The sequence below is a fragment of the Bos javanicus genome, chromosome 12, assembly GCF_032452875.1.
Source record: "Bos javanicus breed banteng chromosome 12, ARS-OSU_banteng_1.0, whole genome shotgun sequence".
NCBI classification, from domain to species: Eukaryota; Metazoa; Chordata; class Mammalia; order Artiodactyla; family Bovidae; genus Bos; species Bos javanicus.
The window spans coordinates 30,024,599-30,030,128 of record NC_083879.1 but is presented as its reverse complement, the minus strand read 5'-3'; positions in this window follow the sequence as shown (position 1 = coordinate 30,030,128).

Sequence of the window (5,530 nt, the reverse complement as noted above, 5' to 3'; positions counted from 1 at the left end):
CCAAGTGCATTCACTCATTCGATATTCACTTAGCAAAGTCTATCCACGGCCTTTAAGGAAATACGTATGTGTGCTTAGCTGGTCAGTTGTGTCTGACTCTTTGAAACCCCATGGACTTAGCCTGCCAGGCTCCTCTGTCCATGGAATTCTCTGGGCAAGAATACTGGAGGGGGTTGCCATGCCCTCCTCGAGGGGATCTTCCCGTCCTAGGAATTGAACCCAGGTCTCCCACATTATAGGTGGATTTTTACCATCTGAGCCACCAGGGAAGCCGAGGGCTGGTGAGTAATGGTGCCTAAAACATAGCCCTTGCTTTCAAGGAGTGTCCAGTCTTGTAACAGACAGGTGCTCAGCTAGTAAGAACAATAGTATCAGTGCTCAGGGACACATTCAAAATTGAAAGCATCTAAAATGCTTATGATCCAGTTTTGGTGATAAAATTAATGACGGTAAGTGTAAAATTTAGTTTTAAAATAAACATGTAATGATTGATTTATCCAAGTGACAGATTACAGAAGCTCTCAGTGAAAGAGTCACTTTAAGCTATTAATTTGTTCCAAAAGAATGCAAATCCGGACATTATCTACAGGAGGGAATTTTTATCTTATTACCTCATGGTTAGAGTTTGAATTTTGGCCAAAGGATAACACTGCCTAACTCGATTGCTTACCTTAATTATCAGCTCAAACGTCTTCTGTTTCAAGTACTCTATCTTCAAAGAGCAAAGTTATACCCATATTTAAGAAATTCAAAAGAATGTGCATCAATTTCTGAACAGAGTTTCTAACGCATTTCAAAGATGCTTTAAGCAATAGCAGTGTCAGTATAATAAATGATTACTTTGAAGAAGAGAACATTCATTTGGAAGGATAAATGCTGGTCCAACAGATGTTAAATGAATGTTCACACTTGATACTCATGGCTTGAATAAACTTGAGAGAACCAACAGTGTAAGGCATGAATAATTACTCTTAAGAGTTCAGAGAAGACAAAAACTCAAGAATCAGAAGACAAGAGAGATGGCCCAGGAGGGAGGTGACATGTATGTACTATTGACAAGGTTTTGATAGAATCAAAGGTCTGAACTTGCTGTTACGGCTTTATTTGAATAAAATGTGAGTTTGGTGAGTGGCAAGTTAGAAGCAGAGCTTAGAATTTACCCTGTTAAAATGGACTGTCCTAATAGAGACTAGTATGGGATTTTCTTTTCTGGATTTTTCAGTGGAAGGATAGCAGTCATTCTTGGATTGCTTAATTACAACCCCTGTTGGTGGCAGATAGGAACCAGGTGACCTCAGGAAGACCTGGACCTCATTCTGCCCCAGGCCATCCTGGGCCTCTGGCCTGCTGGCCTACTTTGCAGATTTAGGAATTGCCAGGCCCCACAAGTGTGGGAGCCAGTTCCTTAAACTAAGTCTCTCTCTCTGTACACACACACACTATTGGTTCTGTTTCTCTAGAGAACCCTTAATAACACAGAGTCCATCACAGAAACTGAGGAAATGTTTTACAAGGTAATCAATCAGCTAAAAGAGAAATGGCAGTATTTTTTTTTTTACATGAAGAGACTTGAATAAAAATAAAAGCACTGCATACCACATAGTAACTGGAAGTCTTTTGCCCAAATATAACAAGCAAGTCAGAAAAACCCCACTCATCATATTGGTACCCAAAGCACTTGGCATTGCTGAAGAATATCTGTGACCTTTTCTGGGCTTTTGGAAGCAGCCACTAGCCGAGTCTCCCACCAACTCTTTCCTACTCCCTCTCCAAGCTTGCATCTCGTGTCAACCGAAGCAGAGCTCCTCAGGCTGGAATGTGCCCTGGAATCTCTTGAGGGTGAGGTTGCAGATCCTGATCCAGGAGGTCTGGATGGAGCCTGAGCGTCTGTGTTTCTAACAAGCTCCCAGGTGATGCCAAGGCTGCTGGTCCCGGGACACGGTTCTAGATCTATCCATCTCAAATGTCGTGAATCACCTGCGGGTCTTGTTAGAAAAGCAGAATCTTACCCTCTCCCCACCCTCTGCCCTGACTTACTGACTCAGAACCTGTGTCCTCACCAGATGCCCAGGTTGTGGCAGACATGCTCAGTTTGGGGATCACTTCCTGGCACATCTACTTCCTCCAGGCTGGGGCGCCATCCACCCTCCCTGGAGGGTCAAGTTCTCTCTTGTGGCTCCTTAGCCTTGGCCTATGAACTTGGTTACTCTTCTCTCCTTTCAGGTAATAACCCTCTACCTGACCCATTCCCTCTTCCCCCACTAGACTCTCTTCTCTTACATGGGCAAAATTCAAGTGTTCGTTCCTTGCTGTCTCCTCCCTCCACCACCCACCCCTGTCCTTACTTCTTCATCTCATGCTTCTTCTGGCCATGTGCATGGCAGACAGAAATTGATTGTAATCATTTAAATTGGGAATAACCAATTAACATTTAACCCATCCGATGCAGCTACTCTCAACTGGTTTTGTGTGTGTGCCAAGTCCCTTCAGTCGTGTCTGACTCTTTGTGACCCCATGGACTGCAGCCAGGGAGAATCCTCCGTCCGTGGGATTCTCTAGGGAAGAGTACTGGAGTGGGTTGCCATTTCCTTCTCCAGGGGATCTTCCTGACCCAGGGAACGAACCTGCCTCTCTTATGTCTCCCGCATTGATAGGTGGGTTCTTTACCACTAGAGCCACTTGGGAAGCCCCCATTTGGTTTTGATCAATTCAAAACTCTTTCAAAGGCGTATTGGAAGACTCAGTGTCTTAGTTTCTGTGTGATTGACTCACTTTGGCAGGGGATATGGAACCTTGCCTCTCTTACTCCTGGAAAAGAGGATTTACTTAAACTGATCCTTCACACTGTTGCCTAATCCACTTCATTCTCCTCACATTCAGGTGGAGTCCAAGTTTCCCAGAGTGGCTGCTGGGCCTTCTGCTAGGTTCTCTCCCTCCTCTTTCATAGAATGGCAACACCAGGTTCTCAGGGGTTTTGAAGGACACAGGCCGGTCCCCGCTTCTGGGGCCTCACTCAGCCTTTGGGCGCCACTCCCTCTTCACCTGGTTGCCTTCTGAGTGCCCTTGGAAGCTTGTTCAGTCGCTCAATTGTGTCTGACTCTTTGCAACACCATGGACCGCAGCACACCAGGCTTCCCTGTCTCCTGGAGTTTGCTCAGACTCATGTCCATTGAATCAGTGGTGCCATCCAACCATCTCACCCTCTGTCACCCCTTCTCCTCCTGCCTTCAATCTTTCCTAGCACCAGGGTCTTTTCCAGTGAGTCAGCTCTTTGCATCAGGTGGCCAAAGTATTGGAGCTTCAGCCTCAGCATCAGTCCTTCCAGTGAATATTCAGGGTTGATTTCCTTTAGGATGGACTTGTTTGATCTTACTCTCCAAGGGAGCTCAGCTCAGTCAATCCTTTTAGGTTGCTTTCACTGCCTCCCCCCCCACCCCCCCTACCCCAAAGCTCAAGTAATAACCCTTAATGCCTCTAACATACATCATACGGCTCACTTTTGGTGCTTAGTATCTGTTATGGGAAAGAAGAAAGGGAAACATTTCTACTTAATCCTTGAATGGAGTTGTCTCAAGTGAAAGTGAAAGTGAAGTCGCTCAGTCGCGTCCGACTCTTTGTGACCCTATGGACTGTAGCCTACCTGGCTTCTCCGTCCATGGGATTTTCCAGGCAAGAATACTGGAATGGGTTACCATTTCCTTCTCCAGGAGATCTTCCCGACCCAGGGTTTGAACCAGGGTCTCCCGCATTGTTGGCAGATGCTTTACTGTCTGAGCCACCAGGGAAATCTCTAGTTGCCTCAAGGAACCCAAATTCAAAGGCAAGAAGAGCACTGTACTGCTCACGATGAAATGGACCTGTAAGAACCATCCATTTTGAAGCAGAAATGAAAGACTACAAAAAGGAATGAAGATCAGAAGAGCAATAAGACAAAAGAGCAATACCATAGGTGTGTATGGCTTTATGATTTATCAAGTATTGTTAGAATTATTCGTTTCTACAGCCCAGTGAGGTGGGTAGTCGTATATTCACTTTACAGATAAGAAAGCTGAGACTTGGAACTGTATCTGCTTTGTGCCCAAGGCCCCCAGGTAAAAACTGACAGATCTTCTGGCTCTCAGTTCAGTGTGTACCCAACTCACCCCACCCCTTGCCCATTTCACAGCCTGCCTGGAGAAGTCAAATATAAGATATTAATAAAAATTCACTTTTAAAATTCTATATACTCACTCCTCTATTTTTAAAATATACCTCTTTTAAATTATACTATGCTAATGAGCTCTACTATTTCCAGACAGTAATCTGTTATTGGGTGTTACTTGCTTAATTTAGACTTCACTACTAAATCTTAATTTAGATGCATTCCTTCTAATACCATAGAAGTCTGTGTGTCCCACCATTCATTGCAACAAATTTCAGAGTCTAAATGTGTTATATTCATTCCATTACATGGATGGGACTCTACTCTCAGAAAATTCTTATTTAGCACTTCATTTTTAGGCTAAAAATGAAGGACTTTTTAGTACTTGCATGTAAACATGTTTATCTAAGGTCTGTGTTAGAATAACTCTTTGAAAGGATAAGGGATTGTCGTAAATTGCTTTTTAAACGTGGAGCTGGCAGTATCCAATGCATATTTACTGTTTTCTCTTTGCACCGAAGTGGGTAACCCATGCTAAGTCACTTCAGTCACATCTGACTCTTTGCGACCCCTGGATTGTAGCCTTCCAGGCTCCTCCATCCATGGACTCCTCCAGGCGACAATATTGGAGTGGGTAGTCTTTGGCATCTCCTGTATTGGCAGTCAGGTTCTTTACCACTAGCGCCACCTGGGAAGCCCTAAGTGGGTAATGATAGAGAAAGTTGCTCAGTCATGTCCGACTCCTTTCCACCCCATGGACTATACAGTCCACGGAGTTCTCCAGGCCAGAATACTGGAGTGGGTAGTCTTTCCCTTCTCCAGGAGATCTTCCCAACCCAGGGATAGAACACAGATCTCCCTCATTTCAGGCAGATTCTTTATCAGCTAAGGAAGTAGGTAATAGCTGTATCCTAACTTGGAGACATTCAATATTACTAAACTGCTAGTATGTACCAGATTACCAGGTAGCTGCCAATAATATAAAACCCTCTACATTCTGTGAAAATGCTAACATACCTGGGGGAGAGAGACACAGTCCAATCTGTGGGGACAGAAGAACAGTTAAATCAACAAGTACAAAACACAGTTTTTGGTGCCAGGAACATGGCCTGAAGAGGAGAATGGGGTCCCGCACATCGCTGCTCAGTCCTCTTTCCAAGCACACTTTCCACCTTCCCACTGTCCCCTAATTCCTGTGCTGGGGTCGCCCGTTTGATAGCATGGACCTATCTCAGAGACTCTGGCTCTAGTTCCACTGACACACATGACTTGTGATTTTGTCTTCTTGCTTGATTCCTACGTCCTCTTGCTCAGATCCTGCAAGATCCCTGACAATTTAGCCTTCATTCGCTTAAGCTGAAAACTGCGCAAAGATGAACATCTGCAGTT